This window comes from Bufo gargarizans, chromosome 4, assembly GCF_014858855.1.
Source record: "Bufo gargarizans isolate SCDJY-AF-19 chromosome 4, ASM1485885v1, whole genome shotgun sequence".
NCBI lineage: Eukaryota > Metazoa > Chordata > Amphibia > Anura > Bufonidae > Bufo > Bufo gargarizans.
In genome coordinates this window covers 498441714-498468744 of record NC_058083.1, presented here as the reverse complement: position 1 = coordinate 498468744, position 27031 = coordinate 498441714, and the positions used below count along the sequence as shown (strand labels likewise).

The 27031-nt window shown below is 45.6% G+C and overlaps 1 protein-coding gene across 1 annotated transcript in view; it reads right to left on the bottom strand.

Moving 5' to 3' along the window:
- THADA (THADA armadillo repeat containing) overlaps window positions 1–27031 on the bottom strand; it is a 579731-nt gene that overhangs the window by 177442 nt on the left and 375258 nt on the right. The gene's annotated exons all lie outside the window — the stretch shown is intronic.

The window sequence follows — 27031 nt, the reverse complement described above, 5'->3', positions numbered from 1 at the left end:
CATAGGCCTTTGTTCACATTGGCACACTCCTGTTCATATGTAGGACACGTGCGGTGGTATTTGTCCAGCAGATTCTCAGCATATTTGCCAGGTTGCTGCCGGATGTCTGCAGGTCCTATTAATAGTAGTCTCCGGCAATGCTGGATCCAGAGAGACCGACAGGGTATTCCCTGCTAGCGTGAAACTAGTCTAACTGCACGTAATTAAAAATGTGGTATAGCCACTGAGTTATTCAATAACTGTATCTGTACAGCGCCACCTGCTGTTTGTTCTTTTTTTATTTCTCTGTCCACCTTGCTGGGGTGGACGCACATGCTCAGTTCCATCCTTCAACTGTCTCCCGAGCTGTGACAGGGAGAAAGCTACAGCAGAATAGACATGCCCTTGAGCTTCCAGGCTGAAGATAATCTAGCAGAGCAATGAATGTGGAGATCTCTGGATCCATGTGAGGTACAGGGCTGTACATATTGTCATGTACTATATGATGTCTGATTTTCATTTTTAACATTAATCATGGGATAAACCCTTTAAAGGACTTCCAACGACCATGCATCAATTGAAAAAACCTGGTCCCTTCTTATGTGGCAGAGAGGACTTTGGGTGCAGGTGCGCTCCCTAGAGCTACCACATGCCTGGTTATGGGAGATGTAAGCACCGGCACATTATTAGGGGAGGTTACACAGCCTCTGACAAAGCTTCACTGAGGGCAGGATTGTTTGGAGAAATACCGGTACGTTGAATTTACAGCAAACATCCCGACGCTCTGACAAGCGAGAACTTTGAGTATTTCTCATTTAAAACATATCAGCCGCATGGAAAAATTAAAGCCAAAGACGAATTGTAAAAGAAAAATACTGCGGGCCTACAAAGCTAACAGACGTGTAACATGTTAAGTCAACACCAATGTGTATTCTAAAATCAAATAGGAACACTGCAGCCTAGAAGGAAAACAAGGCTTGGAAACGTTCGCCGCGGCGAAGGCCCCTCTCTGAACTGTGGCAGGATTTTTGATGATGTGCTTGGCCCCGGTTCAAATGATTTCTTTCCTTTTTCATAGTAAGTCATACATACACTGTTTTTCCAAATGGTCTGTATTAAAACGCGCCATATCCCAGGAGGGCAATAGAAGCAAAAGCTGAGAACAAATCAATTCTCTTAATTAGAGCCTGTCAGGACATTTACTAGCGGGGAGAGAGTGCGCTGCGCTAACACGGTTTTTCTGCAGATTCCTTGAGAGCGCTCGACTAGAAGCAATCGGTTTGGATAGACGCCTCCTGGGTCACCACACCCCAATTACTGTATCTGTTTAGTCACTGGGCACCTAGGAAAGGAGTCTTGTAGCTGCTAGTGTTTCGCACCGTGTCAACCTTTGTTATAATCCAGTGCATATGGGGATCATCTACATTTTACTGCAATTGGTGAAGATTTTTAAGATTGAATGTGCAAACATTTCCTAGAACTGTTCCCACAGAAAATGGCCCCATGTCTTTTTGTTTTTTATTTTTTTACATACATTTTATCACTTTATGTTTTTTTTAGCCATTAGAATGAATGGAAGGGGTGAGTAAACAAGTGCAAAATGAGAGCTAACTGGTTAAAAGCATAGGAGGGCATTTATCATAGACCAGCGGCCTATACAGGTCTATGATACCCAGGTGTGCTTTACAGTGGCGTTACCCAAATTTTAAAGGGGGTTATCCAAGATCTATAATGCCACCCCTATATGCCCGGGCCCCTCACAGAGGTTGTACTTACCACACTCGCCGGGACCCGTGTCGCTGCTGAGGCCTGCATGGGGGGGGGATTGCACTAGCCGCGGGTGACGCTAGGGAGGCTTGTTTCCGTTGCAGCCTGCTATTGGCTGAAACTCTGACGCTGGATGTTTTCATCCGTGCGATGGGGAGATGCAGCGGTTAATGTGCTGGCATCAGAAGCGACAAGGGTGCCGGGGAGCAAAGTAAGTATACAGATCTTGGATAACCCCTTTAATTAAATCAAATTATAAAAATATTTAGACCCAGATGCTGGTTTGAAAAATTTAGAATACTTTTTGTGGAACAACCCCTTTAAAGGGAGTCTGTCACATCATTTTCAGCAATTGCCCCACAGAAGATTGCAAACACATTCCAAACATACCTGTGTGTACTTGGTGTCTTTATTGGCTTTGCCATGCCAAGTGCCCAAAGGAAACCAGACTTAAGAAGAGGGGACGGTTGCCTTAGCTGCTCATATCTTGGGACTGGTAGCAGATAGAGATATGGGCTATAATGAGCTGGCATTCCAGGATTTCAAACAATACCAGAATCACAGCATTATATCCATTACATCGGAGGATATAGCTGTGAGAAATTTAGTTGGGAGTGAAACTTGTTTTTACTTTCATTTTCAGCTGCATTCACTGACAACCCGGAACTGGGCTTGTTTGAAAGCTGGCATTTCAAGCTTTCAAACAGTACCAGAATCACAGCATTATATCAACCACATCGGAAGATATAGCTGTTAGAAATGAGGTTGGCACTAAATGCTGCTCAAAATGAAAGTAAAATGGGATTCACTGCTTTCACTCCTGACTCGCTTTCTAACAGCTATATCTTCTATAGTCTATATAATGCTGTGATCCTGGTATTGTTTGAAAGCTTGGACTGCCAGCACATTATAGCCCATATAGCCCCATTATAGCCTGCTACCAATCCCAAGAAATGAGCAGCTAAAGCAGCCTTCCCCTCTTCTTAGGTCTGGTTTGCTTTGGGCATTTGAGAAAGCAAACCCCTGGCCTGCCGGGCACTTAGGAGTCGTTTTTCAGCAGAATAAAAAGCACTTGGACAAGGAATTAAGACACCAGGTACACACAGGTATGTTTGGAATTTGTTTGCAATCTTCTGTGGGGCAATGCTGTTAGTGATATTGGTGACTCCCTTTAAGGCTTCTTTTGATGGTTATTGCACCAGGCTGTAAGGAGATCCATTAAGAAATGCCACACAATCTGATGCCCTATAATAATCCTTACAGTGGAATCCGAGGGAGATGTGGATATGTTACAATTTAACATGAGATATTAAACCCAACCTATTGTCAGCGGTTTCCATACAATTATTACCATTCCAACAAGGCAGAAAATCTAAGCCTTCTATATTACATGGCATATGTTTTCATAGAGAAATCGAGGCTTTGCTGTATTGGACTGTGATCTGATACAGGATGTGAAACTGCCATTTTCCCATAATGCCCTTTTCACACCGGAGATCACATAACTTTGTAAACCTAGCTTTGATATGGATATGCCTCACAATGTAATGTGTAGAGCCTATGTGCAATGCGTGGTCGGTGTCATAAGACATATCAACACGCAGAACACATTTCTCTATATAATGCAGAAGGGGTTTTCCAAGTGTTTTTTACTGATGACCTATCTATTCTCTGGAAAGGCCATGTGTATCCAATTGGTGATGGTCCGCCAATCAGATGATGGAAATGGCACCGATGCTTACAGGAGCGCCGCCGCCTTCTCTATGCTTACCAAGCACAGCACCATACATTGTATAGCGGCTCTGCTTGCTTTCGCAGCTCAGCCCCATTCACTTCAATGGCTGAGCTGCACCTAGGATATGTAACCGATGAAAGTGACATCACACGGCCTAGCGAAAGCTGGAGACAGCCGCTCCAATACTGCGAGAGCAGCTGCCTTCCCTAACAGCTTATCAGTGGGGGTCCTGGGTGTCAGACCCCACCAATCAGATACTGATGACCTACAGTATACAGAGAATAGGTCATCAGGAAAAAAAAACTTGGAAAAACCTCTTTAAGGTTGGTAATGACATTGTGTGACTAGTGATAACTTTTGGATGGTGGTGGCCTCATCGACTTTACATGTTATATCTTTATTATAAAACTGGTACCAACTTTGCAGAACAGAGCTTCCCAAACTTTTTGAGGCAATGGGATGAGGCACATGGGTCACAATGGGATGAGGCACATGGGCCACAATGGGATGAGGCACATGGGCCACAATGGGATGAGGCACATGGGCCACAATGGGATGAGGCACATGGGCCACAATGGGATGAGGCACATGGGCCACAATGGGATGAGGCACATGGGCCACAATGGGATGAGGCACATGGGCCACAATGGGATGAGGCACATGGGCCACAATGGGATGAGGCACATGGCTTTTACCCAGATGTTACTGTGGTTTTGGCCCTAGTACCAAGTTTCAGTAATTAAAATGACATCCCTGGTGTCACTAGGACAAAATTGCCACCAGCACCTCTGTTCGGCAAAAAAAAAAATAGAACATGTCCTATTCTTGTCCGCAGACACGGACAGGAAAAGGCAGTTCTATTTAAAGTGCCGGCCATGTGCGGTCTGCAAAATGCGGAACGCACATGGCCTGTGTCCGTGTTATTTGCGGACCGCAAAACACTTGCGGACGTGTGAATGGATCCTTAAAGAGGTTCTGCAGTTTGTTTAAACTTATGATCTATCCTCTGGATAGATCATCAGCATCTGATAGGCAGAGGTCCGACAAATGGGACCCCTACCGATAAGCTGTTTGAGAAGGCAGTGGCGCTCCAGCAGCGGCGCGGCCTTCTCACTGTTTACCGCTGGACCAGTGACATCACGACCAGTATCAACTTGCCTGGGCGGGGCTAAGCTCTGTTCACTTGAGTGGAGCCTGGCCCCACCCAGGCAAGTTGATACTGGTCGTGACATCACTGGGCCAGCGGTACACAGTGAGAAGGCCGCGGGGCTGCTGGAGGGCCACTGCCTTCTCAAACAGCTGATCGGACCCCCGCCGATCAGATTAAACAAACTGCAGAACCCCTTTAAGGTGGGCCTTCAACGACACGGTTTAATTCCTCCCTCCAATCTATATTTTATCTCTTCTATACGGCTAATGATATGGCACTTCTAGGACATGGTGGGCCCCAGTAAAACCTGGCAGAACAATGCTCTCCGGGCCATGTATTCAGACCCTGACAATTATGCAATTTCATTCTCCTCCTGAGAGAAGGGAAAATCTGCAGTTGTAGCAAACTTTGTCAAGTCATCTCCAATTTATGCCACAGAAATAGTTTCCAGACGCTGGTTCTGATGATGGGGCAGGGTCGCTAACAAGTCTATAGGGCACAGCTATCCAATTCAGTGAGTTCTTACAGTCCAGCGAAAACAAGATTAATAAGAAATTCCATAACAAGAGAGTTAAAAGGACCAGTCCTTGCGGCTTATATGTCAAAAAGAGGAATTTGGTGGATGGAGGGTATTCTGTTACAGGAAGCGAGGGAGTGCCAAGTCAATCTGTCCCATCAGCCGTTAGGGAAAGCTCTGCAGATGAATACTTGTTTTCGCAGTTTGGCGGCTATTCTTCTGTAACGGTAAACTGAGCAGTCACATGTGGAGGCTTCAGCGCTGCGCATTTTAACACTCCCCTATTGTGTGGAGAAGGGGGAAAAAAATTTTTCTTGCTTGACTTGGATCAGTGCCTCGAAGGTGAAAAATGAGCCGTCCAATGCACTAATCTTGTGTCCCATCTCACCATTCAGGAAAATTAGCATTCTATAACCCCGAAGAGTCGCAACCTATTCTTGTGATCTGTAAAATTGTCTTTCCTGATAAAGCAGTGCCGCTTGTCTGACTCAATGTAGTATGCGATAACACAAAACAGGCGCAAGCGGCCGGCAGCAATGTCAGCGCACGTCCATTGTAAAGCTAAACGCAATGCCAGGTACCCTTACATCACAGATTAGAGGGGTCTTAAAATGCCCTCATAAGGCATGCAAATTGCAGCCCACAATGCACGGGCACCGACCGTGTGTCTGTGGGCCCATTCACTTGAATGGGGTCCATGATCCGCATCCAACGGGCCACACTGCCAAAAGGAATGCATGCATTACTTTTTTGCGGTGTTGAGATAGACAGAAAACCCATGGAAGCACTCTGCAGTGTTTCCGATCTGTGCCCCCGTTGCACACCACACAGTACCTTGTGCACCCATTCAAGATGGTTGCGGGCCGCAATACGGGCACATCCGGGCCGTGTGCATGAGCCCTAAGAGTCAATAACCAGGGCTGTATATGGTATTGGAGGACAGATCATACATTCCAAACATGCACCTCGCCCATCAGGCCAATCAAGAAGCCCAGGTTGTTTCATTTTTCATATACTAAACTTATGCACAACCCTCTTAATTGAAGTATAGAACGACTACAATGGGAACACCCCTTTAAAAGCTGGGTAGTTAGCACTGTTAGCACTGCAGCGATGGGGTCCTGGGTTGGACCAGGGTTTGTATGTTCTCCCCATGTTTGCTTCGGTTTCCTCCAGGTACTCCAGTTTTCTCCCACATTCTAAAACGACCTGCTGATAGATGCATTCGGAATTACGATTGTGAGCCCCAATGGGGACAGTGACTACTGACAATCTATGTACAGCACTGTGGAATATGTAGGTGCTATATCAACGAGTGAAATAACAAAAAATAAATAAAAAAAAGTTGCCTAAATTGGACAACCATTTTTTTTTGTCCCAATGGCATTGTATGTATGTTCTGGGTGTTCCACCTGGAATACGAAAGTTAATATGGATACAAAACCACTGAATGAGTCTTAAGATGTGGAGCAAGGCGTGCTGCCACAATGCGTTATATTCATATGAAGCAATGCTATTTTATTGCTTGACGTGGTCCAGTGAGCAGTCACTGGGCAGAAAGTGTGACAGTATGACTTCTCGAGAAGAGTCATCTTATATACTGTAGTTCAGGGATGTTCAACCTGCGGCACACCAGCTGTTGCAAAACGACAACTCCTAGCATGCCCTAATAGCCGTAAGCTGTCCAGGCATACTAGGAGTTATAGTTTTGCAACAGCTGGAGGGCCGCAGATTGGGAATCCATGCTGTAGTCGATTCTTCCATAAGTAGATCTTCAGATTGACTTCTGTAAGAGGTGAGGTGCTTCATATCCAGTGTTTGCCACCAATAATGCAAGAATAATATTGCTGGTAACCCTTTCGAAATAGACAGCGGTGACCTGCCAGCTTAGGCTACCTTCACACTAACGTTTTTGCTGGATCCGGCAGGGTTCAGCAAAAACGCTTCCGTTACTGATAATACAACCGTCTGCATCCGTTATGAATAGAGATGAGCGAACTTCTGTTTTAAGTTCGGCGTCTAAAGTTCGGGTTTGGATTAGCGGAGAATCCCGATCTGGAACCGGATATGGATTCCGACTTCCGTTGTGGTCCGTGGTAGCGGAATCAATAATCGGCCATTATTGATTCCGCTACCACGGACCACAACGGAAGTCGGAATCCATATCCGGTTCCAGATCGGGATTCTCCGCTAATCCAAACCCGAACTTTAGACGCCGAACTTAAAACAGAGGTTCGCTCATCTCTAGTTATGAACGGATCCGGCTGTATTATTATCTCTAACATAGCCAAGACGGATCCGTCATTAACTCAACTGAAAGTCAATGGGGGACGGATCAGTTTTCTATTGTGTCAGAGAAAATGGATCTGTCCTTATTGACTTGCATTGTGGGTCATGATGGATCTGTCTTGCTCCGCATTCCAGGACGGAAAGCAAACCGCAGCATGCTGAAAACCGCTCTCCTGTATGAGAACGGAACGGAATGCATTCTGGTCACTCCGTTCTGTTCAGTTACGTTTTGTCCCCATTGACAATGAATGGGGACAAATGGAAAGTTTTTTTTTTTCGGTATTGAGACCCTACGACGGATCTCAATACTGGAAAATATTAACGCTAGTGTGAAAGTAGCCTTAGCCCTAAAGGCCACCATACACGTTAGACCCGCAGTTTTCAGCAGGATAGGCCAACAGTCTAATGTGTATGGGTGAGGTCAAGATTCCTCTGACAGATAAGGTCCGGGGGAAGGATCTGATTCTTGTGTTCTCCAGAGAGATGAGCTGCTACCAGAGGTGTCTGACAGTGGCTTTCTACGTTCTTCCCATTGGAAGCTTATACACGCCCGCCCAAGAGACAGCTATTGGTCAAACAAGTGTGTGGTTGACTGGTTGACAGCTACTGAACCTGTTTGGGCACCATAAAGGGGTTGTCCCATCTGGACTTCCGACACATATCAACAAGATATGCCATAAATGTCTGACAGGTGCGGGTTCGTCCTCTGGTATCCACTTGTATCTCAAAAATGGAGCCCTGTCATGCGGCAACAAAGAGAAGGCCTTGCCTGTATATCGCATCTGACCACTGCAGGGAATTACTGTCCTAATCCATCTCCCCGTTGGGGACAATGATTGGGCAGCCAAAATCATCGGCAGGAGCAGGTAGGATCGGAGCAGCGGGGCTGGAATGGAGGGGGTCAAAATGATGGGTATAAAACATTATTATTCCAATATCCCCCCACCTTTAAAAAACAAAATAAGCAAAAAAAAATAAAACAACCTTTTTTATCTTGTCATGGATGTAGCTATAGGATTGCTTCTTTTTGTAGGATGAGTTGTATTTTTTTTTTATTGAGTGCACCATTTTATGGTACATCTCTAACTTAGTTTTTATTATTAGTGGATTAATTTTTTTTTTGGGGGGGGGGGGTGTTGGCACTGGAACTGATACCTGACTGTTATGTATATTTTCATCATGGGCTGGGAGTATGTTGAACGTCATAAGAGAAAAAAACATCACGTAACTCAGCACAAGAGAACCTGATGATCTGCCAGGAGATAAAAAGTAGTCTCTTGTACATTATTCTGGTTCATCAGCTTAGAAGTCCTGGGGTCCTGGGTTCGAATCCGAACAAGGAGAATATCTGCATGGAGTTTGAATGTTCTCTCCGTGTTTCTGTGGGTTTACTCCCGGATTATCCGGTTTCCTCTCACGCTCTAAAGACATACTGATCGGGAACTTAGGCTGCAAGCTCCACTGGGAATAGCGAGTAATGATCATTTTTGTAAAGCTATGAAAGATGTTGGCACTATCAGACCCTTGACGGTGGATCGATGGGTAACCCTGGTGTAGGATCCTTGGGAGTTGTCGTCTCTTAGCACCTCCAAGTTGACAGCAAATTTTAGAGGACAGATGAAAAGAGGTATGACTGTAGGATCAGACTACACAGAGTTTGCAAGTAGTCTGTCACCATGGAAACACATAGGTCTGTATTGACACTGCATACAGAGAAAAGTACGACATTTTATTTTGTTTTGTTTTTTTAGACATTTTAGATGCCTTGCAGCAATAATCATTAAAACATGGTTGGCAATCACGTCAAAACATCTGAATGTTACTGTATTCACAAAGTTGCTCAACATTTGTGGAATATTGTAAAACGTTGCACAACAGTTTTCCTTTAACTTCGGGGTGGCTGCTTTAAAAATAACCAGTGTACGCGTAGTACGTCTAACTCCCTCGCGCTCTGCATCTCCTTCGCCTCCATACATCAACCATTATGCTGCATATCACAAAGAATGCATTAATGCCCCCCTCACCCGTACCGCATACATGCAAAGACCAAGACCAAAGCAAAGGAAAAAATACTCCTCCGCACTTGTATAAACCAAAAACAACAGGCAGTGGAAGGTAAAATCACTGCTCTCGTCTACGCACACTTCGGGCCCTTTTAAATTAAGACAAATAAATATGGCCCCTTCCAGGAAATGGCACATAATATCTAAAGGCTGCTTATTTTTAATAGACAAGACAGAAGGTCCGGCTATTAATTTAGAGATTAGGCAGCCTTTATTTGTTTGCTAGATTTTTTTTTATCCCCCCCCCCCCCGCAAGGAGTGCCGGGGTGGGGGGGGGAAGCTAAATCAGTACGGAAGACGGATCTCCGCGGTCAGAGCAAGAAGTGCAGATCTGAAGTGAAGCACATCTGGATCCTGTTATACGGAGATCCTTATTAACAGGCCCGCGGCGCCCGCTGCTGCCATACCTGGCATCTCTTGACAAGGTTTCATTTTATTTTAAATTGCTCGTTATCACTCGGTATAACCCTGCCTAGATACTCTGCATATTTTACATGGGATTACTTACAGCTTGTCTTTACTACACAGAAAGGCTACAGGATTTTTTTTCTTTTCGTTATAGACTAAGACTTTACACAACCTTCTCCCAGCGGTGCGAAAGAACAAGAAGTTCCTTTACAGGGCTTGTCTCAAGATGATAAGTGTCTGACAGCTGGGACCCCCATTGCTTATGAGCCCCGTATGCATAGTGGCAGTCGAGATGTTCGTTAACGCTCCATTAGTTTCTATGGGAAGAGCTCGGCTACCTGTCAGTCCCATAGTACTTGTCAGCACAGGGCACAGGAGCATTAAATGCAGGTGGGCCGGAGGGGTGAAGACGTAAATATGTCCGGCTTCAGCTCTGAACCAGGACAACCCCTTTAAGGGATAACTTAAAATCTCGTGACAACCCTTGAAAGGGGTTTCCATGATTAGGAAAAGAAGTTAGTTTTTTTTCCCTTTCCAGTAACAGCGCCACTCTCGTCCGTGGACTGTGCCTGGCATTGCAGTTTAACCCAATTCACATGAAGATGTCTGCACTATATTAAAGGGAACCTGTCACCGGGATTTTGGGTATAGAGCTGAGGACATGGGTTGCTAGATGGCCGCTAGCACATCCGCAATATCCAGACCCCATAGCTCTGTGTGCTTTTATTGTGTAAAAAAAAATGATTTGATACATATGCAAATTAACCTGAGATGAGCCAGGCACAGGACTCATCTCAGGTTAATTTGCATATGTATCAAATCAGTTTTTTTTTTACACAAAAGCACACAGAGCTATGGGGACTGGATATTGCGGATGTGCCTAGCAGCCATCTAGCAACCCATGTCTTCAGCTCGATACACAAAATCCCGGTGACAGGTTCCCTTTAACTATTAGCAAGTCAATGGGGACGGATCCGTTTGACGTTGACACAATATGGTGCAATTGCAAACGGATCCGTCCCCCATTGACTTTCAATGTAAAGTCAGGAGTCCCTATTATACCATCGGATCGGAGTTTTCTCCAATCCGATGGTATATTTTAACTTAAAGCGTCCCCATCCCCATGGGAACGCCTCTTTGCTAAAATATACCATCGGATTTGAGTTATATAGTGAACACTCAGATCTGACAGTATATTCTAACACAGAGGCGTTCCCATAGTGATGGGGACACTTCAGGTTAGAATATACTAAGAACTGTGTACATGACTGCCCCCTGCTGCCTGGCAGCACCCGATCTCTTACAGGGGCTGTGATCTGCACATGGTTACCTGGCTGCCATGGTTACTTAGCAATTTTAGAAGCATTATACTTACCTGCGATGTCTGTGACCGGCCGGGCGCTCCTCCTACTGGTAAGTGAAAAGTCTATGCGTCGCATTGCTTATAGCACAGCGCTTAAACTGGGACTCCGAATCGGACTCTCCGCTGCCACCAATGATGGGGGGGGGGGGGGGAATTTAATTAGGAGGGGGGGAGCGGGGAGGCCGCACTGGCCACCAGTGAATGCAATTCAGGGGAGGGAGGGAGGGGGGCCGCACTGGCAACCAATAAATTTAAAACTGGGGAGGAAGGGAGGGGGGTCTGCCCCCTCCTGCCTGGCAGCACCTGATCTCTTACAGGGGGCTATGATGCGCACAATTAACCCCTCAGGTGCGGCACCCTCAGGTGAGGGGTTAATTGTGCGGATCACAGCCCCCTGTAAGAGATCGGGTGCTGCCAGGCAGCAGGGGGCAGTCATGTACACAGTTCTTAGTACATTCTAACTTGAAGCGTCCCCATCACTATGTTAGAATATACTCTCAGATCTGAAGAAGCTTTTATGCAGACGGATCTGCGATCCGTCTGTGTGAAAATAGCCTACAGACACGGATCACGGACGCGGATGACAATCTTGAGTGCATCCGTGTTTTTTCACGGGCCCATTGACTTGAATGGGTCCACGAACCGTTGTCCGTCCCAAAAATAGGACAGGTCCTATTTTTTTGACGGACAGGAAACACGGATGCGGATGAACAACGGTGCATTTTCCGAGTTTTCAACGGACCCATTGAAAGTCAATGAGTCCGCAGGAAATCACGGAAAACCGAACTAACGGACACGGATTCACACAACGGTCGTGTGCATGAGGCCTTACACTGCCTGTCAATCAAAGTGCAGGGGGTGCGGCATAGGTACAAATCTGCTGACGGATGTCCTTGAGGTTTTTACAGAATTGTTCTCCGCTGCTATGCCTTTCAGTTTGTGTTTATGTATAACAGTCTATATTCTGACATCCAGGCCATGATAGTATAATTTATGGCAGTCTGTATTCTGACATTCAAGTCCGGGTAGTATAATTTATTATGGCAGTCACAAGCCCCCTCTGCCACATCAGTCCTTTCAATGCCCGGCACACAAGGTGCTGACAATAGCTACCTTCAGGACATTGTGTGCAGGTTTACCTCGATGCCTGATCTCACCCTCACACTGTCCAGGGACTGTGTAGGAAATGAGCTGCAAGGAATTCAGTTGTCATTCCGATCCAGGCGAGTGTGACCGGCAGTCAGCTCCCTAGGACAAAATGGTTAATGAGCGTCGGGTGGACGAGGGAGCAGCTGCTCATGAATAAGAGAACCTTTTCTCTGGAAGCACATGACTTTTCTCTGGCAGGCTCCGCAAGCATTAAAGGGCTTTTCTGGGCTTAAAGGCTATGGCCATCTTCTGGATTATTTTTTCTTTTTATCATTGCATTTTACTCATTTTGGGCTAAAAAATTATTTTTCCAGTTGGTTTTTATAAAAAATGTACAGCCGTTTCTGAGATATAAGGGTTAAAAATAAGTCTGTTTGCAAACAGGCTCATCAGTTTTATAAGAACTGAGCTATAATAAGCGAGGTCAGGAGACCAGAGATAAGAGCTACACATGAGCTGTCAGATGACAGGATTCAAAGAAAACAGACTACAGAGCATAGATGCGTATCCTATCCTAAGCATAGATAAAGATGCAGTGTTCTGATGTTGTCCGGCATCCATGCATCACAAAGACCCTTGGGACTTATTGGCGAAGTCACAATCTTTCTTTGAACTTCTCAACTTCGGGATTTGCGAATTTGTGAATGCTGCATCCCGCCCTTTTGCTGGACAACTGTGCTGCTGGCCACTTTCTTTTTGCTATCCTAGACACAGGTCATCAATGCTGAATTCATTCACATCGCAACGCAAAGGATGAACCTTGCAGCAAAATCAATTACAAATCTCCAAGTAGTTCCTGTGTTCTTGGTTGCGATCTGCAGCAAAACCCAAAATGGATTTTTTTCCACCGCATTAAATCCTGCACGGACACACTGGTAGACAAATAAACCTGCCATATGATAAGCTGTATCCACAACCAATGCCAATAAGGCCACAGATTTAATTTTTTAAACGCTGAAAGAAGTGAGCTCCAGGTGAGAGCGGAGTCTGCAGGGAGAGGGAGGGGGCCAGATGCTAGGCTTTCTCTCACCACATGGTAGATACGCCACCGGGCCCAATCCATTTGTGCCAAAAATGCTGATAGATAGATATAGATAGATAGATATAGATAGATAGATATAGATATATATATATATCTATCTATATCTATCTATCTGTAAATTAAGCCTTAAAGGGGCTTCACAGTGCTTTTATATTGATGGTCTGTCCTCAGGATAGGCCATCACTAAGTTATTAGCGGGGGCAGACAACCCGCACCACTGCCGATCAGCTGCTCTGCAGTATTTCCGGCACCAACGTAATGGTAGTTCCGGGGCTGGAGGTACTGCACAGCAGGTCGACGGAGATGTCAGTTGTCGGACCCCCACTGATCAGATGTTGACGGTCTATTCTGAGAATAGGTAGTAGGTCTATAAAAAGACTGGAATACCCCTTTAACCTGACTATGGTTTCCATATGATACCATTTAGCTCTGCACAATGAATACAGGAACCTTGCAGTGCATCGCAGCCCAGCGTGGCTAATTTGCCATTTATGTATCTGGGAAAGCTGGGTGGTCACCGCCCTTGTGGGAGCATTACTAGCAGCCATTCCCTCGCAGGAATCTTTTCCATAAGTCACCTTTCCGCAGGTCTGCGCAGGAGAAGGATTCGGATCTTGCTCTCCATCGCCGTTGCTTTAGGCTATACTGTATGCTATATTTTATATTTAGCAATGTGAATTTTCGTTTCAACCTCAGGACGGCTAAATTACAACAGCCCCCAATCCTGTGTACGCAGCAGTAAATCTCCCCCGTATTCTTCTCCAGCTATTCTGGTCTAAACTAAACACAGGAAGTTTTATAGCACTTAATAACATAAACATCAGATGACAGCTATACCCGCTAACCGTGTAACGGACTGCCAAGAGAGCCGCGCCAAGCAACCACCAGAAAAGACTGCTTTATAGGGCGGCTAGAGCAACGCTCTGCAGCCCCCGGGCTGTGCATGCATGCTGGGAGTTGTAGTTGTGCAACAGACAGAGTGGCAACTTGCAAGCCATAGATACGGTAATAAAAGTAGTATCTCTCAAGTAAGAGAACCATCTCGCCAGCACCAACTCTTGGAAATGGCTACCTATCAAAGTCGACTTTCCAGCAAGCCTTGCAAGGGATGTGACAAGGGAATATAGCCAGGCCAGAAATCCATCCGTAGACGGCTGTTTCGAGGGCTTGCCCCTCGTCAGTGCGGAGTAGGAATCTGGCTGGCGGCTGCGATGACTTGAATGCAGCTTAGGCAGGGTTTCCCATGGAGAATTGCCAATAGGCCTCCATACCACGGAGTACTTCCACAGCAAGTAGCCATACAGGCCCCTGCCTAAGCAACAAGCCTTACATACGGGGGGGGGGGGGGGGGGGGGTCAGCCTTATTGGGATAAACAGTATACCCTACCATTCGGGATTTCGGCTGTCATAATAGGGACTGAAAAAGCACTTTAGCTTCTGTTATAATTTTCATCAATTCACACGTCCGCATAATGGGTCTGCATCTGTTCCGCAAATCTGCATAACGGGTGCGGACCCATTCATTTCAATGGGGCCGCAAAAGATGCGGACAGCATCCGCGCTTCTGTTCCGCAGCCCTGCAAAAAAAAAAAAAGAGAGCATGTCCTATTCTTGCCCACAGCAACGGACAATAGGCATTTTTATCATAGTGCCGGCCATGTGCGGACCGCAAAACAGCTGCGGATGTATGAATGGACCCTTAGTCCTATGAAGGACCCACTGACTTAGGGCTCATGCACACAAACGTATTTTCTTTCCGTGTCCATTCCGTTTTTTTTGTGGACCGTATGCGAAATCATTCATTTCAATGGGTCCGCAAAAAAAAGCGGAAGTTACTCCATGTGCATTCCGCTTCCGTATGTCCGTATTTTTGTTTCGCAAAAGAATATAACTTGTCCTATTATTGTCCGCATTACAGACAAGGATAACACTGTTCTATTAGGGACCAGCTGTTCTGTTCCGCAAAATACAGACTGCACACAAACGTCATATGCATTTTTTGCGGATCCGTTTTTTTCAGACCGCAAAATACATATGGTCATGTGCATGAGCCCTTATAATGGACGTTGGGGGAGATTTACCGTATGTCCTTTGTGCCAGAAAAGTGGCTTTAAAAAGTCGCAAACTGTGTGTTTGTGCCTCTTATACTCAGCCCTCTCCATTTTTTCCCAAATGGGGCGTGGACAAATTTTTCTTCATTTACATCAGTTTTCTGGCGCAAATGCAGCCAGGAATCTACGGCAGCTCTGAGCTATCGTAGAATTCTGTTTATACGCACGGCCTGCAGGAGGATGCACCTAGATTATGACGAGGCATCGCAGGGGATATAAAAAACCGAGGCAGAAAGTGACGGTCACGATACATTTTTCCCATAGCTCTAAAGCTGCCCAGTGGCCACTTCATTCTCAGGACCAGCGGGGTCCCAGAGGTCAAATCCCCGCCATTCATAAAGTAATTCCGGTATTGAGATCCGACAGAGGAATGAAACAGATCCGTTTTGATTTGGCACATCAGGATGCATCCGTTCTGTTGCAGTTGTGTGATATCAAAATGGGGAAAAAAACGGATCCATCACTCAATACATTCAAAGTCAATGGGTGATGGATCAGTTTTTTTTAGGCTCCTAAAAAACGGATCCGTGACCACTGACTTTCATCGTTTTAGGCTACTTTCACACTTGCGGCAGGACGGATCCGACAGGCTGTTCACCATGTCGGATCCGTCCTGCGGCTATTTCGCCGTGCCGCCGGACCACCGCTCCGTCCCCATTGACTATAATGGGGACGGGGGCGGAGCTCTGGCGCAGCACGGCGAAAGCCGCCAGACTAAAAAGCTTGACATGCAGTCATTTTAGTCCGGCGGCCTTTCGCCGTGCACCGCCGTGCTGCGCCGGAGCCCCGCCCCGTCCCCATTATAGTCAATTGGGACGGAGCGGCGGTCCGGCGAAATAGACGCAGGACGGATCCGACATGGTGAACAGCCTGTCGGATCCGTCCTGCCGCAAGTGTGAAAGTAGCCTAAATTGCTGGATCCGTTTTTTTCTGTTTTTATTACCGGACACAAAACCGCTTGCAAAACGGAATGCTGCGGGAACAGAAGACATCCTGATGAATCCTGAACGGATCTCTTTCCATTCAGAATGCATGAGAACTAAACGGAAACGGAAAAGCAGCCCAACTAGCCTATCCTAGCCATATAACACCACTTTAAAAAAGCCCGCTCATGGGTCCGCAGACAGATAGAGTGTTTCCAATAATATAACTGAAATTCAGAGGAAACTGCTATTTTTTAACCAGGCATAGATTGGGGCCTATTCACATGTCACAGTTATGTTGCAGTTTAGGAAAAATTACAGCAAAAAAAGAAAAAAAAAAATGTGACTGCAATGTGTGAATAAGCTCTCAACTTGGAAGCGAGTGTAAAGTCTCAGACCTCTCCTGCCATGTCGCACCTAGGACAATTAGGGCAAATTGTTGCACAGACTTGAATTAGGTTGCTTCGATGACAATCACATGGATCTCTGCATGTCCTACTCAGAAGAATGGGACAGAAACATCTTCTACACTGCCACGTCTGACTCTACCCTTAATATGCCAGGGCTCGGGTCAGTTAAGGGACTGATGCCATCCAGCGGAGGATCATTAATCCCTTTACGGCTTTGAGGAGGTGGTCGGAGAGTTATTGAAGTCGACTCCGGAGATATAAATATAGCAACTTACAAGCGATTGAGAAACTGATCCCAAAAATAAAGCAACAACAGACAAGCAGATTTCTGCAGACTGGCACCCACATGAAAGGGCATGCCTGTGGTTAATAAGTGTGGGGCTTGTATGAACACAGTTTAAAGGGAGGGGGAAACGTTCCAGCTTATTTCTCAGGTCATGCCACCTCCACCGCAGAATAGAAATGAAATGGAACAAAAAACAAAAAACTTGCTTTTGCAGCGCCAATGCTTGGAAGTGATATATATCCTCCTCATACAGAATGACTGCACAAGCGCCAGTGCTGGCCCTCACCGTGCAGCGGGCAGAATGTGTTGGATCCATAGTCATAATCTTCAAAATTAGCACGTGTCAGCGAAACCATCCAAAAGGACGAGCTACCCATGTGTAGATACCCGTTTCTAGGGTTCTTGCCCCCCATTGATACAGAGCAGGGTACTAGTTGGCTGGATGAGATGCCCTAACCGCAACTTGGGAAGGGGGGGGGGGGGGGGGGGGGAGTACTGGTTCGCATTGAAGAGACCTAACAGGTGTACATTTAAGGCAATGCTCCATGGGAAAAAAAAAAAGCATGCAAGAGGGGCTGTCTATAGGTGGGTCACTCTTCATTTTGGAGGAGTCTCTCATTTGTCTGGTATGAGCTCATGTGCATACGTTTTCCTGAAAATCAGTCTCCATACATCCACCGGATCTCTTAAATGAAAACCAGTAACCTCGAAATGATTATTACATATTTGCCTACAATACTGGGAAAATGGTGGGCCAACCGCATAGGTCGTGGTCGGGCTTTGAGCATATTTAATAACATTACAGCTCATTAAAAAATCACATAGTACATGACAATCTCTTTCTAACAAAGCTAGAACCAGCCCTGCACCTCACATGGATCCACAGATCTCCGCATTCATTGCTCTGCTAGATTTATATCGAGCTGACAGCTCAGGGGCCCGTCTTTTCTCAGGTGGTGTGTCATTTTTTTGCTGTAGCTTATGGCAGTTGAAGGATGGAGCCGAGCATGTGCGTCCACCTCAGTGAGGTGGACAGAGAAATTAGAAAAGGATTAAACTGCAGGTGGCGCTATACAGATAGATTTTATTAAATAACTCAGCGGCTATGCAAAATATTTAATTACATGTAATTACAAAAGTATTCAGATCCAGGGGCTGGTTTGGAAAAAAATTTGAATATTTTTATTGCAGGATAACACATTTAATGAAGTTGACTGCAGAGATCAATATACCAACTGAGCTAATCTGTATAGCTCTGCCTGAGAATACGTCTCCGTACACCTGATGGGTCTCTTAAATGGCAATCAGTACCAAACCCAGCTTTCCTTAGCCCTGAGGCAGTGTTTTGTGCAAGTGTGTGGGTTATGGGGGTTTCCCGGAGGTGGTTTTGATGTGGTCATAGAGGCAAGGCTGAGTGGCATCACCGACGAGGCTCAAATGTGCCAAATATGTTAGGCCCCATTCACACGATCGCATTTGGGGGACAGCAAAAGATGCGGACAGCAAACCATGTGTTCTCCACATCTGTATGTCCATTTTGTGGCCCTGCAACATGTCCAACATGTCCAATTCTTGTCAGTTTCATGCGAATGGGGCCTTATCGGTATTCTAAAAATTACATTCCATCTCAAAGACAACTGGGTGGTTGCACTGGAGCCAATTTTATGCCCTAGGGCTCACTGCAATGAGAGAATGGCAATGCTCGGGGGACACGTAGGATGACAGACCTTTAGACATGACAGATTCCAGTTTCCAAATAAAATCTTTGAGGAACTGATCACGCATTGCCCAAAACACTTTGTGGAATTCCGTTTTGATTAAACATATAAGAAGTGAATGGACGTTTACACCCCGTTATGATGGCGCTGCATGGAGTACGGCAGGATCCAAATGTGGAATGTTCCTGAATTCCAAGCAGATGAAATCTTCAAGCTGACGGGAAAAGAGGGCGGCGGAGGGAACTTTCCTATTTGCTGTTGCACAGGTCTCTGATAAGCGGCGTGTTCGTGAAATGATTGGGCCAGAGGTCGGCGCAGAGTTTTGACAGCAAGCGTCTTAGTGCTCTGGAGCATACTCTGCCTGTGTACACGGCATGGACGCAGAATGTGAGAGTCACTGTTATCTGCCACTATGAAATTAGAATATGTCCCATCTGCAAGTGTTCAATTTCCCAGCAGCGCCACCACAGGTGAAATGAAGCATTGCCTTGTTCCCACTGACCTGATGTTGTGGGTCCTCCAGAGAGAGAGACCATAATCGCTAATAGATGAGAGGTCTGATGGTTTTCTTTATTTAAAGTGGGCCCATAAAAAGGTACAAAGTGCAAAAATAGTGCAACGTTTTGACTAATCCATAGCCTTTCTCAAACTTTCTTGCTCAAGAAAGAATATGGATTAGTCGAAGCGTTGCACTATTTTTGCACTTTGTACATTTATATGGCCCCACTTTAAATAAAGAAAACCATGGAGGATATCCTGCCGTCACATTTGTTTCTGTGCTATCCCGAGAATAGGCCATCAATATCGGAAACTGGACAAACCCTTAAAAGGGAACCTGTCACCGGGATTTTGTGTATAGAGCTGAGGACATGGGTTGCTAGATGGCCGCTAGCACATCCGCAATACCCAGTCCCCATAGCTCTGTGTGCTTTTATGGTGTAAAAAAAACGATTTGATACATATGCAAATTAACATAAAAGAGTCATATCTTACTTGTGTGACCAGAGAAGAGTCATATTTTCAAGCTCTGACTTATCTCAGGTTAATTTGCATTTGTATCAAATCGTTTTTTAATACGCAATAAAAGCACACAGAGCTATGGGGACTGGGTATTGCAGATGAGCTAGTGGCCATCTAGCAACCCATGTCCTCGGCTCTAGACCCAAAATCCAGATGACAGGTTCCCTTTAAGTCAGAATTTCCAGAGTACATTTGCATATGGGTTTTCTAAACTAGCCAATTTCCTTAAATTACTGTAAAGCGGCTGTCTGGGATTAGTTAAAAAAAAAACTGTCACATCTGTACACAGGTTAAGGGTCCATTCACACGTCCGTAGTGTATTGCGGATCCGCAATACACTTGGCCGGCACCCCCATAGAACTGCCTATTCTTGCAATTGCGGACAAGAATAGGGCATGTTCTATTTTTTGCGGAGCCACGGCCTGGAAGTTCGGGGCCGCGGCATGGAAATGCGGATGTGGACAGCACACTGTGTGCTGTCCGCATCTTTTCTGTCCCCATAGAGAGTGAATAGGTCCGCACCCGTTCTGCAAAATTGCAGAACAGATGCAGAGCCATTTGTGGATGTGTGAATGGACCCTAAATGTGGTATTGCAGCTCTGGCCAATTCTCTCCAATAGAGCGGAGTAGGAAAACCCGACACAATCCATGAACCAGTGTGGCAGGGTTTCTAGAAGAAAGCGGACACGTGACATTATTGTACTACTAAGGCCAAGTTCACACTTCAGTTATTTCCATCAGTTATGAGCCAAAACCAGGTGCGGGTCAAAAGCACAGAACAGGTGGAAGTCTTTCCATCATACCTGATATCTGTGAAGGCTTCACTAATAGTTTTGGTTCACAATCACTCATGAAAAAAACTGACCAAATAACTGAAGTCTGAACTTCAGCATCATGGCCCTAGCGGATTCTACATAGAACACAAATCAGATCTGTACAATAAAGCTGCTGCTGGCTCCTTCCAAATAAAGTCACATTAGAAATATTGTGTGATGAGGCTGCCATAAAGATGGATTCTCCAGAATAGCTTCTGTCTGTACAGACAAGGCCTGTGACTGAATACTGCCGCCCTCCAGACGGATATGTGATAGAGGACTACGCTGCAGCATTAGGAAATAACCGCACATCTAGTCCCTATATATTTGTGTTACTCAGTGAACCCCTTTAATAACGTCAATCCCTCTATGTGGATAAATTAAAAAAAAAGACAGGAATTTGAGAGGTAAAGTCATATTCTTAAAGGGCATCTGTCAGCAGTTTTGTACCTATGACACTGGCTGATCTGTTACATCTGCACTTGGCAGCTGAAGACATCTGTGTTGGTCCCATGTTCATATGTGTCCACATTGCTGAGACAGATGATGCTTTAATATATGCAAATGAGCCTCTAGGAGCAACGGGGGCGTTACCATTACACCTAGAGGCTCAGTTCTCTCTGCAACTCTGCCCTCTGCACTTTGATTGACAGGGTCATCACGGGGAAAATGTCATCATGCTTGGTCCTGTCAGTGCAGAGGGCAAAGGGTGACAAGTGACAACCCCTATGGGCTCCCAAAAAGGACCATCTATAGCTGCAGCAACTTTTTAGAATAGGACATGGGTGAGATCTGGCCTGTTAAGAAACTGAAAGAGTGGTCAGAACCTGACCCAATGTGTAAAACACTGTCCAAAGACAGAAGACACCTACGCAAGAGAATCGTACAGACATCTGTTTATTGTACTATGGCTGCAGTGGATTTTCTCACAACCTACAAGTGACGCCAGCTGGACACAAGGCACGCCAATTACAACACAGCAGCTTCTTTTTATCATCACAATAACCAAATAAATTTCTTACAAATTAATTATGGCAAGCCAAAAGAGCCTGTTTATAGTTATTTGTGAACTGCAGCGGCCGTCATGAGCAGAAGAGCCAAGTCACACAACATCCTGAGGAAGAACATGTACAGAAGGCTAGCTGATCCCTGGAAATGATGGTGACCAAAACTATGTTTCTCCTGAATGGGCTGAAAAATGTGTTTTTACTTGGTTTATCAGGTTCCTGCATAGTCATCCTGCCTGGGAGGGGGTTGGCAGAGGAGGCAGGGGGAGCAACAGTGCAAAGAGTGGCTTGGGTCCGCCCTCGGTGCACTTAACTGCTCATTTGCATACGTATTAAAAGGACTTTTTCTCCAGAATGAAGCAACAGATCGCTAGGTGAAAATTACAGGTTAAAAATGTGTCATGAACCTGACCCTGCACTAGGAGTAACTGAGTGTGCCAGCCAAGTTCAGTTTCTCTCTCTCCCTACTAAAAAAATAACAAAAAACTTTAAGCTCCAAAAACTTTCGCAACCATGAACACATCTCAAAGGTGCCTTTTGTCTTGGTCATAACACTTGTCTTTTTATTGGCACTAAATATGAAATAGGTTGCCTCAACTGGTATAGAAACCGGGAAGGCAAAGGAAGTGTTGTAATCTGGTGGAACCATTCCTGGAAACCATTGCTGTGTGTGTGCAAGCATTATCCTCCTGAAAAATGCCAGGTGGAAGCCATGCCCTGAGAGGAAGACACGTAGACGTAAGATGTCCTGAACATATCTCTGAGCTGTTAGTGTCTCTCCTATCACTACTAGGGGTGACCGATCGTCGTATGCGATGACTCCCCAGTTCATCACACCAGTGGTTGCGGCAGTGTATCGCTCCACAGAAAACTCAGGATTAAAGCACTCATCGCCAGGTCTCCATACTCCAACCTGACCATTGTTGGATCCATCTCTAAAGACCATATGGTTATAGGTTTCTGGTGCCTAATACCACTGCAAATGAAGGTGACAGTGGCTGTGTGTCAAGGGCGGGGCACATAGTTGGTGCCATGACACCAAATTTTCTTCTCCTAGGCGCCTGGACATGTCCCAGTAATGAAGGTGTCACCAGTGTCTGGATGGTGGACAACACAACTGTGGCAGCTACTCGTGCTGGTCAACTGGTTCAACCAATCCTCTCTACTGGTGGTTTGTCTGGGCCGCTCAGAGCCTGTTCCCATCACCTAACCACTGCTCCCAACACCTCCTAACAGTATAGATGACCATCCTGCTTCCTTCAGTCCAGTGATGCGCCCCCTTCTCAAAGTCTGTCAACTGAGCAAAACGTCTTTGGGTGCTTTGTAGAGGCCTGTCTAGCACTCATCAAGACAAACTCTACCCAAAAGTAGCCTCTGAGAGCTTTTTTTTACAGGCTAGTAGGGAAGCACTTTTATACCCTCTTGCACAGCACATGAACTCTTAAAGGGGTTTTCTGGTACTTAGATACTGTCGGCCTACCCTCAGGATAGGTCATCAATATCAGAACAGTGGAGTCCGACTCCTAGCACCCACCAAACAGCTGTTTCGGGCCAGCGGTGCCAGAAACGACATCGAAGATGAAAGGCTCTCTCCACTGTGTAGTTTCTAGCGCCAACATACTGCAGCTCAAATGCCAATCACCTGAATGGGAACCAAGCTACCCTTTAGTATAATATCCAAGTACCCTTTAGTAAAATATCCAAGTAACCTTTAGTATAATATCCAAGTAATAATATCCAAGTACCCTTTAGTATATATCCAAGTACCCTTTAGTATAATATCTAAGTAACCTTTAGTAGATCTTACACATAGAACAAAACTGCAAGAGCAGTGGAAGCCAGAGCTCAGATCTTCACAATCATTTCCATTTAAAGTCAGCCCGCTGTTTACACATATCGAGGACTGCCAGTGGTTCAGAAAATAAAAGCATTTGGACGTCTCTGCAGACCAGAAGAGTATCTGAGGCAGAGGAGCTTCCAGATCAATAGCAGATACACACGGCATCTGCAGGCCGGGGAAGGCGTAATGATAAACAGCCTCATGTGGAAAACTGATCTGAAAATTTATACTGTTTGGAAGAAAAGCTGAATTCTGGAGTAGACAGGGCTTGGAAGGCAGAATTATTTCCTGACTTGGGAAACTAGTCCTGCCCACCATGGTATGCAGCGCTGCAGTAAAGCCAGAGCAGTCACGCAAGTCCCAGCTCGCCTCCAGCCTCCAGCATTTGTATCATGCATTAGAAAAACCCGGAGAATCAGGATCAGTGAGGAGAGGAGCGCTGGAGAAAGAGGGAAACAATCATAACGGTGTTATATGCAAATCACTAAAAGGAGCGATCTACCAAATCAACCTACCTAATGTCCATCTACCTAATAACCCTCTTGCTATTAATATATGTTTCTTTCTATCTCCTATCTATCATGCATCTATTATCTCATATCTAATATCTACCTCATATGTACCTGTATCTCAACTCTATGCATGCAGGATTTTTCTATCCACTGTTAGTCTCCAATGCAGGTGTGAACAAGCCATTAAAGGGCTTCTGTCACCCCACTAAAGTCTTTTTTTTTTTTGGGCTTCTTATAATCCTTATACTGCGATATATTAATATATAATACTATTACTCATTTTGGTTCAGTAGTTAATTCAAAAAACGGACTTTTATAATATGCAAATTACCTGTCTACCAGCAAGTAGGGCGGCTACTTGCTGGTAGCAGCCGCATCCTCTTTTCATAAAGATGCCCCCTCCTCATGTTGATTGACAGGGCCAGCAGACGCGCTCGTCTTCTGGCTGGCCCTGTCTGCATTCAAAATCTGGCGCCTGCGCCGTACCTGTCTTCAGTCGGTGCAGGCGCACGGAGAGTAGGACGCTCGCTCAGCCGCTCCATCCTCAATGCACCTGCGCCGATGACGTCACATCTACACCCGGCGCAGGCGCACAGAGGAAGGAGCGGCCAAGCGAGCGTCCTACTCTCAGTGCGCCTGCGCCGACTGAAGACAGGTACGGCGCAGGCACCAGATTTTGAACGCAGACAGGGCCAGCCAGAAGACGAGCGCGTTCTCTGGCCCTGTCAATCAACATGAGGAGGGGGCGTCTTTATGAAAAGAGGATGCGGCTGCTACCAGCAAGTAGCCGCCCTACTTGCTGGTAGACAGGTAATTTGCATATTATAAAAGTCAGTTTTTTTAATTAACTACTGAACCAAAATGAGTAATAGCATTATATATTAATATATCGCAGTATAAGGATTATAAGAAGCCAAAAAAAAAATTAAAAGACTTTAGTGGGGTGACAGAAGCCCTTTAACAGATAATAGCCAAACCAATCACTCCATCTACCCGTCTATCCATCCAACAATTTATTTCTATCTATCTAATATCTATGCATTTAATCTACCTGTCTAATATCTATCTATCCATCCATCTATTTATCCATCTATCCATCATCTATCCATCCATCTATCCATCTACAAAAAACAAAAAACAAAAAGGCTCCATTGTGAGAGCTGAAACGTTGCTGCTGGTTGGGTGAATAAATCGTCCACTTTTCTTCACTACTTGGAGTGCTGCCTTATTTTTTCGTTTTTTGTGTACATTTGGGACCTTGGACTCCGGTCCCCCAGGAGGATTTTTTGCACCCCCATACAAGCTTGTGTGCTGCTTCTTTTCTCTTTTTTCCATCTATCTATCTATCTATCTATCTATCTATCCATCCATCTATCTATCCATCCATCTATCCATCTAGCCATCTATCCATCTTCCATCTATCCATCATCTACCATCCAGCGAGCCAGCGAGCGAGCCAGCGAGCTAGCCAGCGAGCGAGCCAGCGAGGAGACAGCGAGCGAGCCAGCAGCGAGCCGGAGCTAGCCAGCGATCGACCAGCGAGCGAGCCAGGAGCGAGCAGGTAGCGAGCCAGCAGCGAGCCAGCATCCAGCGACGAGCAGAGCGAGAAGCAGCTAGCGAGCCAGCGAGGACCAGGACAGCGACCAGCGAGCCAGCAGCCAGCGTAGCCAGCCAGCGAGCCAGCGGCCAGCGAGCTAGCCAGAGGCCAGGACCAGCTACATGAGCCAGCAGCCAGCGATCGTAGCCATGACCACGATCCAGCGAGCCAGCTAGCCAGCTAGCCAGCGATCCAGCAGCCAGCCAGCGATAGCGAGCCATCTATCTATCCATCTATCCATCTATCCATCTATCCATCCATCTATCCATCTATCCATCTATCCATCCATCTATCTATCCATCTATCTATCCATCTATCTATCCATCTATCTATCCATCTATCTATCCATCTATCTATCCATCTATCTATCCATCTATCTATCCATCTATCTATCATCTATCTATCCATCTATCTATCCATCTATCCATCTATCCATCCATCTATCCATCTATCCATCTATCTATCCATCTATCTATCCATCTATCCATCTATCTATCCATCTATCCATCTATCTATCCATCTATCCATCTATCTATCCATCTATCCATCTATCTATCCATCTATATATCCATCTATCCATCCATCCATCCATCTATCCATCCAGCCTGCTGACAGCCACAATGAAAATACTGTAAGGCTATGTTCACATGAGAAACTCTGTTGTGCAGTCAGACACGCAATTCTCTACCTTTACACTGTAGTACTAATCACATTTTTCTAAAAATACATTCAGTTTGTGACCCTCTGAACCTCTGTTCCGCCCAGAGATAAGATAACGCACTAATCTCACCTTATGATATCACAATGACTTTTGTCAAGTGATCCCTTCAGCTCATACATGTATATTGTGCCTCTATTCTGAGCTAACATTTCCTGTAGAAAGCCATAGTCATCAGAGGCAATGCTCATATCTCCTTCTGCCACAATCCCTGTCAAACATGATGTAAAATAGCAGCATACATAGAAAACAGGAATCCTACAGTAAAGGGATGACGAACTAGGGGGCCAAGGTTTGAACCCGGGACGTCTGCTGTCTGGACCTGGTATACAAGAAAGCGGAGTAGGGGAAAAAGCAGGAGAACTTTAATCAGGATAGTGGGGGAAGAAGCAGGAGGCTAGACTCGAGGAGGAAGGGAAAGGGTGTGTGAAGAGAAAAGGAACGGAAAAAGGAGAGGTAAGTAGCTCATGAGAGAGAGGACAGAAAGACAGCAGAAAGTCGTGCCAGAAACAGGTATCACTGAGAATTTAGCAGAAGCCAATCTCACCATCCCACCTCTCACTGCAGCTTCATGAGCCACAGGACCATTATTGCTTAGTCACAAATGGGGTA